The sequence below is a fragment of the Colias eurytheme genome, chromosome 26, assembly GCF_061535395.1.
Source record: "Colias eurytheme isolate Ceu_HAF_F1 chromosome 26, ilColEury1 Martin Lab GWU primary, whole genome shotgun sequence".
NCBI lineage: Eukaryota > Metazoa > Arthropoda > Insecta > Lepidoptera > Pieridae > Colias > Colias eurytheme.
Genome location: NC_143005.1, coordinates 4,480,891 through 4,493,458, shown reverse-complemented (window position 1 = coordinate 4,493,458; position 12,568 = coordinate 4,480,891). Strand labels below are relative to the sequence as shown.

Here is a 12,568-nt window from a genome sequence, read left to right as displayed (position 1 = left end):
ACAAAAAAAAAACTGCACAAGTTCCACGCTCTAAGTACTGGAAAAGCAGACGATCTCTATTTGTTTATTGGAATAATATTCCATTTTCCGAAGTGCAAATGCCATTCTTTGACTCCAAGAATATCGAATTTCAAAGCAGTAATGTCAGACGACAATGCTCAGAATCTCGTTAAACTCATGATCCTACCCTGTATTTACCATTTTACATTTCACATCACAGGGATGAAAGAAAAATTTTAAAATCAATGCAGGTCTTTTTTTATTTCATTTTATACCTAATATAATTATTAATTAACAATTTTTGAAGTGATCAATAAAACACTAAACAACAATATTATATAAATTATGTATCTCTTAGTTCTTATATTAAACATTTTTAGCATAAAATACATGCCAAAAGACCCTTTAAAATTCGTATTCGTAAGCTATATTATGTAAAGCAGTAATGAGACGATAATTCTTCATCGGGCTCGAAGGACCACTGACTTGAGGTTCAAATTAGCAGCTCCGTTTACATCTGCACCCTGATTTATGTCCCTTGGAGACTTGCCTCATTGGGTTCCGCTTATAAATGGGATAATCCTTGAGCGACGAGCGGCTTTAGCTGAAAATAACAAGAAAAAACACATTGAAACGGATATTATTTACTTCTACCTTTTTATTAATAAATGAAGGAATTTCCAAAGTGAAGAAAAGTCCCTATTTATTGCATACTAGATTGAAGCACGAAAGGGTAATTGTGTAAATACATTACTATAATATGTATTTATATTGAATTAAAAAAATAGAATGGATAAATGTATTCAGATAAAAATAGCATATTAATACACATAATATTTATATGTCTGATTTCAGCTTGAAAGAACACCGTGAACCATAAGCATTAACAATTACATTTTCATTGAAAAAAACATAGTAAAATAAAAATAAAAAATATAACTATTATCATCACAAGTCAATAACTGCGTTAAAAACAACCGACTTCAAACTTGCACTTGCAACATTTACAAATACAGACAAAAATGCTCATAAAATAAAAACTACTGGGCCTATCCGAATAAAATTTTTATGGGACCAATTCGACACCATCCCGCATCGAACAAAAAAAGAATCACGTAAATCGGTTCAGAAACCACGGAGTAATCGGTGTACATACATAAAAAAAAAAAAAAAAAAAACATACCGGCCGAATTGATAACCTCCTCCTTTTTTTTGAAGTCGGTTAAAAATATATCTTACACCACAGCCCGAGTGTCCCAGATCGCTAAATTATTTTTAGTTAACTTGACTTAGAGGGTTGTAAAAATACATGACTTTTCTACGTTACTACGTTTTACTCTATAAAAGGGATTCACCCTTCATTAACTGCACTTGTAAAGTACTTTGCGTGGAAAATACATAAATTTGTCAACGTATAAATTCTAATTGAATTTGAGAACGAATTTTCAACGTGAAAATGTAATTTGGTGGAGATATTTTTAACAATCTTGTTTTAGTATTTCGTTACAGATAGTTAGAATTTTGTGCGAATGTGTTAGTATTAAATAAATTTTAAGATCAGTAAACGTAGCGTAACGTACGAAAGTTTGTATAACATAAAACCGGCTCTAGCATATACTAAAATTACCCAACGGAGAGCAACTACATCTCCGCCCAGCTATCTAAAACTAGATTGAATTGTATAATTGAAAAATGAAAATTTAAAAAAAAAAATCTTTATTGAAAAAGTTTCAAAATAATACAGTAAAAAATTTGGGGAAATGAAGGCCTGTAACCACACTTTGGATTTTAACATATTCAGGCTTTATTCAGGCTATGCAATGTAGAACAAAGGTAAGTATAGAAACTGTACCAGTGTATTATTAGAACAAAAAGTGTAGAATCGACTTTATACTTATTATAATAATATCTATCTCCATCTCTACCTATGCCAAATATATTATGTACTAGAGGTCCGCCCCGTCTTCGCCCGTGGTACATATTTCGCAATAAAAGGTAGCCTATGTCCATTCTCGGGTATCAAAATATCTCCATACCAAATTTCATGCAAATTGGTTCAGTAGTTTAGGCGTGATTGAGTAACAGACAGACAGACAGAGTTACTTTCGCATTTATAATATTAGTATGGATGTATATTCTTCGGCCGTCATAATAACAACTTTGTTCCAGATTTTCGATTAAAATTTTCGGAATAAAAAACTTTAAAGTGGAATTAATTAATATAAAATTTATGCTAATAGGTGTTTATTATATTTGATATTGGGGTAGAGCTTCAAAAACAGATCATATCTTAAAGTTTCTCAAACTTATTGGGTTAAGTGATGAGGGTCGATGAGATTAACGAACTTTTATACAAACAGTCGACTATTTGGGACAGCTAATAGGATTTAAATTTGTTTTAATAAATAAATATAAGTTGTCCTGCTAATATTTGTTTATTTTGGTACACATTTGCATTCTACCCGGGGCAAATATTTGTGTGATGAACTTAGATGTTTGCTCTGTGTCTGGGTGTTAATTATCTATATAAGTATTTATTTAAATTTATATATGTATGTTTATCAGCCATTTGGTTTCCATAACACAAGCGAAAGCTTATTATGGGATCAGATCGTGTCGTGTGTGAAAACTGTCCTGAAATACTTATATCCTGAAATAATTAATGTGTCGATAAAAATGTAGATATTATGTTATGTAACTAATCCTATGATGTTAAAATAGTAAAGGAATTTTTATATATTTTCTAACATCAAAAATATAAAACTAAAATACAATGATTTTAGCTAAAAACATTTCAAACTAAGACACGTTTATAAGGAATAGGTACGTTATAATATTCATATTAGGTACCGGTTCTAAACGCAGACACTACAAAGAAAAGCAGGCAAAAAACTGTAGTTGCTCTTTTCATTAATTATACTTAATTAAGGAGAGTAGTTGTGAGAAGCTGGTCTATAAATCCTTAGTTCCATATCCTTATTAAATATGAAAGTATTATTGTTTGTTTTTGCTTTTATTCACGTCGCATTTATTGCATAAAACTCGCATAGTTCCTGTTTCCGTGGGATTCCCGGGATAAACTTACCCTATATGATATAATATCCTTTCTCAGATCTTAAGCTATCTCTTTACCAAATCGCTTCAGTGTTTGAGGTGTGAAAAAGAGACAAACATACAGATATGTAGATACTTTCTTTATAATATCGGTAGGATTGAGATTTTTGTGCCTGGAGACAGTTAGCTAGTAGCTAGAGTAATAGGTATAGTATATAGTATAGGCTACTTTTTATTTATTTATTTATCTTTGACTTAGGGCCGATTTTTCAATGCTTGGATTAAACTTATCCGTCCAATAAAGTATTACACGATAATATTAAAATGTCACGTCAACTGTCAAATACGGGCAATTAGAATACCTACGTTTTTAAAATGTTAGTTTTATACATTATTCGACGAATAAGTTTTATCAAAAGTATTGAAAAATCGGCCCTTACAGTACAAAACCAACTTGTCAACGAAACATCTCATTCCTTTTCCTATATGACTACGCGTGCAAAAAGCTTTGAATAAACCAGGATCGCTTGTCACCGCGCGTGAATTTGATTTACCTACATCATGGTAACACCAGCTCAAAAGGTTGAACCGGCACAAAGCCACCAGTCTCCCCAATTAGGGAGCTAGCAAGATGCAAATTGGCACTTTCAGCCCCGTATGGGGTGCGAATTTGAACGGTAATCGATGATTGAACGCGGTTAACGGTAATTTATAAGGCTTGGCTTTTGATACAGATAAAATACATGCATAGTAAATACTTTTTGGTGTCCATGAGTTTTTTTTAAGTTGCTAATTTACAAATAAAAGAGATCATAATTTTAAATTTATTACTATCCTGTATGATCCATCCAATAATTGCCATATAAAAAAAGAAAACAGTCATCGAATTGTTTGTACGCTTATAATTTCCAAAGGACATAACCATTAAATGAATTTTAATTTTATGTGTTTACACGGCCGGGTCAACAAATAAAATAGAAATCTTTAAATACGTTACTATCTACGTTTTATTTCGTAAAAAAGTCTAGTCAATGTGTACTGAATTAGAAACTTGGTTCGTATGTTGTTTTGAAGATTACATTCATATGTCTTGTTGTATTTAGATAAACACACCTTACATGTTATTAAGAATCATATACCATACCTATCTAAATTCTAATAAGTCATGAATAAGGCATAATGTTGTGACAACGATCCTTTTACATTCATGGAGATGCGAAAGAATGTAATATATGGATTCATTATCATATTTCGTGGCAAACAAGACGAAAAGTTATTAGTTTTATGTGTTAGAATAAACAGTGTAATAGAAGTTAGATTTATGAAGAAGTTAGGTCAACGAAAAGGACATTACCTGAAGATAAAATTATTAAGATACATATTTAAGATGAACATTTTAGCTCTATATTCTCGGTGGAAGTGGTAGCAAGATTAGAAACTTATTTTGAACGTTAAAAAAGCACATAAAAGGTTATTTGTAGAAATTGTCATTTACAAATCAGATATGTATTTGTATTTACATGGAATTGCAATGAAATATCTTTTAATCAACATAATGTACAGGTATGCATAATATGTTTTCTCACTTATAATTTTCTACAGATTGCTTAGGCTTTTATGTAAACACAAGGTTTTTAAATTTTACTGCACTTACTTATCCCCATTCCCCATTTATAGATCAAGTATTTAATGTATCGCAAATTTATAGCCGTATAAACCAAGCGTTGAAAGCCTGAATCAAATCCTGTATCTGTAAAGTAAATCAGCCTAACTTGATTATTGCTACGAGCAATCGCACTAATAGAATGTTCCATTTCATTGACTGCTAATTAACCTGATTATCGACTTTACGATAAATTATGGAATTTACAACTGTATTTTTTATGTATATTTACAAGTGATCTTGTATATCAATTTTTAGTGTAAATGTGAATGAATTCTTTTAAATTAAAAATGAATGTGAGTTTGTTCTAATCTAAGAAATAGATTTCCAATGATTTCAGCTTAGATTTTAACTTTAATTGTGTTTTCTACGTATATTCATTATATCATGGTTTTATTATGACTTCAATGATTTTATTAAAAAAATATTCTTATGCTTTTACCTGGGTAGTGAAAATATTATCTGTGTTATAGTAGGTACATAGTTATAAATATCCGAATTCTTAACTACACCTGTTATTTCGCATCAACTCAAGCAAACATACTGTAAATTAGCATTTCAAACGTAACAATAATAATATTTTGTTCAACTTTGTAATAACACAATTTTAAGACGAATTTTACGTCGCTATTAATTTTGAAATGCACAAATACCACGGTCCACGTTATTCTGTCATTAACTGCTATTCTAGTAATGTTTCTCATTTGTTTTATAGTAGCTGTAATGTTAGTTTATAGTCTGCTATTTGAGAATTATAGCTCTATTTAGTTAGTTTGCATAGCGTTTGTTCCTTTGTTGTGATTTATTTTAGAACTTTGTTACGATTATGGTTTTAGTTCTTGTGTAGAATATCCTAAATTTCGCACACCGCAAATCTCAACAACATGAACCGACATGAGGTATTTTTTTATTCACAACTGGTGGGATGGCATTTTTGTTAATATTACTTGGAAGTTGGAACAGTGGAACTTGAACTGAATTAACAGGTTGGGTTATCAGAGCCATGCAGTATTTTATTAAATAGTCGATTTACCACACCGCTCTGGTTTAATCATTTTTTTACAACCTTAAGAATTAAGATAACCTTTGTTCTATCTAATAATCAATACTCAGGATAAATTATAATTATAAATGCCAATAAAGTGTCACAGAATTTCATTAAAATACAAAAATAAAACTGACGACACTTAAACACGAGGCGTCCTAATGGACAATTTATAACGTCTCCAAGCTCCAAAGAAAGACAAATTTCTTTGTAAAATATTTGAAGTTCCTTTTGATAAGCCAACCGAGAAAATTAGATTCGGCGTTAGCTTTAAAAATAATGTGAGGGTATGTCAGTGAAGAAAGGCTGGAGTTGGTAATAGTTTTGGTTAGAGTTCATATTTATAGAGCTTTTAAACATGTAGATTACCTATATTGTTTTTTCTTAAGAAATTGATAGGTAAATGTGAAACTTTTGGTGTATCGCTAGTTATTAGGCATAATAGAGGTACGAAAGTAATAAAACTTTGTAACTTTAATTACCTACTTAAATTGTAAAAATATTTTTAATATTGTAATATTATATTCGAAACAATCGTGTCATTAACCGTCCTTAGGACATAGACTGTAAATAGTGTAAAAATATTCAAAGACAGAATTTTCAATACAACTATTTTTTTTACCAAAATTAATTCCATTCTTTCCAGTATACCTACAATTACGACTCCATTTTTAATAAACAACAGTATCAATTCACAGCCGTTGATTACAAAAATTAAATGCAATGCACAGGACTCACAAGTTGCAATCAGAGACCGACGCGGACGGAGGGGAAATTGATTCGTGATTGAAATTCGACGTCCATTTCACATGTAAATTATTAAGTTTGTAAGATACCTATTTACCTTGATATATATTATGAAATACTTATTAATTATGTAGGTACTGACATCAGTATTATAACTCGATGATTCCTGTGACGGTAACAATTTTGGTAGCTTTTTAGCGTTATAAGTATCAACTGAAGATTTTTGTTTGGTTTTCTGGGACCCACGATGAAAACGCTGTACATGGTGGACTCTATATAACGGCATACTGCATAGCAGTACTATAAAATAAATTAAATTAAATTAAATTAATTTATTTTTCTCATCACAAATGCACAATATATTATATACATTGTTAATCTATATAATATCTTAACACTAACATTTGTGAGAGACTGGTGGCCGCGATAAGTATAAAATACTTGTGTTACGGGTCACCAGGCCCCCAAAGCATTAACAATCACATCTATAAGATAAACAATGAGCGTGAACATGAAATGAGAAAGAATTAATCGTAACTAAAGTTAAATGAAAAATTAAAATAGAAAAAATTACCAATGGACATATTATAAATTATTATAGATGAGGTGAAAGGTTAAAGTGAATTGATGTACCTACTATGTGTATAATGTGTGTGTTTGTAATTTTGTATATGTAATAAGACTGTATCTTAGGTACAGTGGGGACTCGGGTTCGATTCCAGGTGAAAAAAAGAGCGTGTGTGCCGAGCACACTTGTTAGAAGTGAACTTCTTTGACAAGATTCAAAGATACCAAAATGACGTGACGATATCGCCATGACGCGACCTTGAAATTTTACACTCACCGCGCCTAGAGAAATTTCACTTCAAAAATTTTTCGATCTGGTAGGACACAGAAGGCTGATCACCTACTATAGTCCTTATAAATAATAATCGATCAGTGAAACAGATGTATGCATATTGCATAATGCATCTGCCCCAAACCCACTAGAGGACACGGGAATTCACTTTTATCACTATTAAATGATTACTCATCAATTACCAATCAGTATTATTAATTACAAATCAATAGTACTAATGAATTAATATTAATATAGAGGTATTAAAAAATACTTACTTATATATTTGTATACTTAACTAGCGGTCCGCCCCGGCTTCGCCCGTGGTACATGTTTACGTGTTCTCTACATAAAAACCATCCTCGTACTTCAAGGAATATAATAAAAAAAGAATTATCGAAATCGGTCCACCCGTTCTCGAGTTATGCGCTTACCAACACATTTTGCGATTCATTTTTATATATAAGAAGATTACATTTGTGTAACGAAATGCCTAATTAAATTCGAATTGAAAATTTTCTTGAGGTGGATGCTTAATTGCTATAATTAAAATATCTCAAATACATAAGTCTACGTTGAAATTAAATATCTTAATTATTTCATTAAAGAAGGTTCGTCTTAATTAATGACTTTGAACTTCAAAATTTCATATCACGCAAGATAAACATCAAGTTTAATTTTCCCGTAGGAACTTATCCTATAATATCTACATTCCTACAGTTATTTAATTAATTACGTTAAGTGTAGGTAATAACATTTAGAAAATGATCTTATAAATGAGTTATAATAATCCGAGAAAATTTATATCATAATATTTCTTGTATTTAATTTGTAGGTAGGCATTAAGGACAATAATAATTATTACGATGACCTAACCTTTTTGACCTAACTATTTCTTAAAGGAAAATACTTTAAATATTATTTCAATGTTACATACATTATATAGATACACAAATTATGTAAAAATATTTGCATATTATTACATCACATATAGTTCGATCTTATTGGAAATAGTTACTGCATTACAAAAATAATTTGGAAAATCCAAAAGTGCACGCCTCATAATTTTTTTTTAATAAATATTTATTAATTATTATTTTTGTTTATTTAATAACAATTAAACCACATCGAATCAGACCCTGAAAAATGAAAGGGTTCTATTCCAGAGCATACTCAAGCGTAAGAGAAATAAAAAGACTCGATTAGTAAAGTATTTCGGTCGCTATCGTGTTAACAAGAAAAAGGATCCGCACATACAGACACACGGACGTCCAAGACAGAACTTTTTTAAACTGTTTTTTAACTAGTTTAAATAACAAAAATGACATCAAAAATATCATGAACGTTAAAAATAGTGTTTTTTCTTAATATGTGTGTGTATGTATTATCTTACAAGTGCAATGTATGATACATAAAGACATTTTAAGTTTGAAAAATCAGATGTTTTGCGCGAAGTGACAGTAGTACCCACCTCAACGCTTCGCTTATGAGGCGTGCAAAAATGGTTAAATTCAATAATGCGTAGAAATCTTGCGGTATCTACTTGTTAATCGGTACATTTAATATGAAAAATCATTTTGATATCTACTGTCTATAATCTATCTAGTCTGAATGTTTTTATATTGAAACTAGCTTTCCACCCGCGGCATCGCCCGCGCAGTCAAAGAAAAACCCGCATAGTTCCCGTTCCCGTGGGATTTCCGGGATAAAACCTATCCTATGTCCTTTCTCGGGTATCAAAATATCTCTATACCGAATTTCATGCAAATTGGTTCAGTAGTTAAGGCGTGATTGAGTAACAGACAGACAGAGTTACTTTCGCATTTATAATATGTACCTATTAGTATGGATGTAAGTGTTGTACAAAAAGTAATTATTTCCTATCGCGAAATTACTGATGAATTTGTCAATTATCTTTATAGATTCAAATTTTTCTTTTTTTTACTGAACATTTAAGTAGGTAAGTACATAAATTATTATATCCCAGTTATGGTGCACTTGTAAAATATGTATTTCACCAAAATATAGTTTTGGACGCATTTGCAAGTTAATAATCCCGACTTACGAGAAACCTACGCTCGCTGTAACTTGTAAAAGGATTTTTAAAGTGGAACCTAAGTGCTTCTTATGAGGCTCTAACGACCTCGAAACTCGGAAAGCCCCAACACTCTTTGAAAGGGATTCCTCAAATGCGGTCTTATTTTTTTCTTTTTTTTGATGTCGCACGTGACACGACTTGAGAGTTATCGTTTAGATATCTTGTTTTGATTTGACAAGTAAAACGTAAGTATTTATTTGCAATAGTAAAAACCTGTAAAAACGGTGTAGGTATGAAGACGTAGAATTATGTTTTTTTATAGCATAGGTTTTGTGCCATGTTAAATGAAAATATAACGTAGTTTGTGCCATGTTAAATGAAAATATAACGTAGTTTGTTTGTAGTTTGTAAATATAACGTTGTAGTTTTGCTATATTTCTACATGTGTGTATGTACGCATCTTAATTTACATGATTTACAACCTTTTGCATTGAACAAAAAATATACGTCATGACGTACGGCGTTGAATACATATTATTACTTAATTTGATTCAACTATACGTTATTTTCGAACAATTTCATAAGTCTTCGGTAGTATAGTGGTCAGTATCCCCGCCTGTCACGCGGGAGACCGGGGTTCGATTCCCCGCCGGAGAGATCCTTTTTTAGTTTTTTCTTATTTGTATTTTTATTTTATAATCGTTTGTACTTATGTTTAAATTGATATTAATTAAAAAAAACATGTTTGAATTTTTATATAAATAGCATTTTTTACCATGTTTTATTATCCGAACATTTACAAATAATAAAAAATATGTATCAGCATGTATATTTAAATAAATACTTTTGTTTCAAATACAAAGTTTTATTTTTATACATTAGGTCCTCGTAAACGTTTCTTTTCCCAAAATAATCTAGTTTCTGTTGCCAATACGTGTTCTAAAGTTATAAATCCTTGAAAAAAATAAATTTCCCTCAATCATATTATATTGCCTGTATCAAAACTGCAGGCGCTTCGAAGTTAAGCATTTTGTTAAAGCGGGCAAACGAGCAGGCGGGTCACCTGATGGAAACTGGAAAGTGATGCCCGCCGCGGCCTGCCGCCCATAAGCATTCGCGATGATAGGGTCACAGCGAATGTGTTGCCGGCCTTTGAGATATAAATATGCCCTTTTCTTGAATTATTTAACATACAGTTACATCTGTTCAATTTATTTCTCCGTAAAAATATGTAAACTAATAATATTACATGAAACATTTCTCATAAACAATATTTCAGTAATAAGATCGCGAATTTCGTTCATAATCTTCTTCAAATGCCATCTAAAACGCAATCACAGTAAACCATAAACACAATGTGGTTCCACAGAAAGCAATGCAATACAAAAGGATAGAATTTCGAAAGTGGTATTATAACAAAAAGCTGTTACTACGTACAATAGGGGACAAAGTCCATTTCTTTCAGGCCCTAATAGCACTTCGTCAACGTGTGAGGTCGGGTGAGAAAATAGGGTTCAATGGCGCGTAGGGCAAGGAGAGACCGCGATAAAGAAAATTAACTTTCGTTAACGAGAACGTTATGTCATTGGCTGGTTTAGTTTTGTATTTTGCGCTTTTTAAAGGAAACACACAAGACGATTCATGGTAGTAGGTAGAATATAGACGTAGTTATTATATTGAGTACCTACCTATGTCTGACGAAAACGAAAAATAAATCATTTTTAGTTAACATCATACATGGTATTTTTACCATATATGACATAAATGCTTGGTATTTTTCTTATAAATGTTAGTTTTGTTTTTGTTCTAATAAATGTTACTTTGATATTAAAATTCATTTGATAGGTGTATGGATGTTTTTTATTTAGTAATGGAATACTTTGTGACACCAAAAATCGGTTTGTAATATACGTACCTAAATGATAAAATGATAAATAATTTTATAGATTATACGGTCAACTTAAGTTTTCATTAAAATTATAAGTATTTGTAGGTATTAATAGAATAGGTAATATACATACTTGAAGTCAACATTCATACTCAAAAAGTAGATAGGTAAACATATTTTGTGTATCGGTTCGTATATTAATATCAATATTTACGAATACGCTTTATTGAGTTAACGTTTTATTTACCCCAATTATCAATTCCCAATTTGGTTGCGAGTTTTAAAATATCAATTTGGTGTTATTTATAGGGATTTATATCAAACTAGAGGTCCGCCCCGGCTTCGCCTGTGGTACATATTTCGCAATAAAAGGTAGCCTATGTCCTTTCTCGGGTATCAAAATATCTCCATACCAAATTTCATGCAAATTGGTTCGGTAGTTTAGGCGTGATTGAGTAACAGACAGACAGACAGAGTTACTTTCGCATTTATAATATTATAAAGTATGGATTGTTCGTCTTTTACAATGAATAATAAAAAAAATACAATGTAATTAGGTACGAGGTATTTGATTTATCTTTGCTGAACGATTTCCTTATAAGCTACACCCTCATTTATTTATTTGAATATTATATAACAAACAGACGCATCTATTTTGAACGGATAATCAAAAAAGAGCGCGTGTTCAGAGCACACGTGTCGGAAGTGAAACTTCTTTGGTAAGATTCAATGATACCAAAAACGTCGCCTTACTCCATTACGTTACGGTATTGCCATGATACGACATTGAAATTTTATCTACTCTTAACGCGCCTATAAATATTTTCCTTCAAAAATCACTTAAATATTGGACCTTTAATATACCTTATCTTATAATTAATATATTTTAGTATTTTTCGTAAGAAATATATGATATATCTTTCTAACAGGCTTATAAATAATACTTCTGAATACTTCCAAACAAAACTAAAATGGACAGTTGTTGACAATAACGTCACGCGTAAAATCCCCTCGTCTTATATTCGAGGCACGCACACAATCATGGGTTTTGTGACGTTGCCATAATGTTATGGTTTTCTTATTATATCGTTATTTTAGGCTATTAAGATTCTTTCAAAATAAATAAAGAGTAAGAGATTATTCGGTTCTCAGTCGATTTTTAGTATACTTTATTGTGCCATGTTATGAGAAAACTTTACAAGTTTGTAGAGGTATCTCATAACGACGACTTGTAGCTCTTTTTCCTAGTATTACTTACTTGTAGACAGTAGACTACAAGCAATGTAATTCTAGGA

The 12,568-nt window shown here is 31.0% G+C and overlaps 1 non-coding gene across 1 annotated transcript; it reads left to right on the top strand.

Annotated features, from left to right (window-relative positions):
* The first annotated feature begins 9,970 nt into the window (after window positions 1–9,970).
* Window positions 9,971–10,042, top strand: TRNAD-GUC (transfer RNA aspartic acid (anticodon GUC)). The gene has a single exon. It is a non-coding gene; the product is annotated as a tRNA-Asp (tRNA).
* The last annotated feature ends 2,526 nt before the right edge of the window (window positions 10,043–12,568 follow it).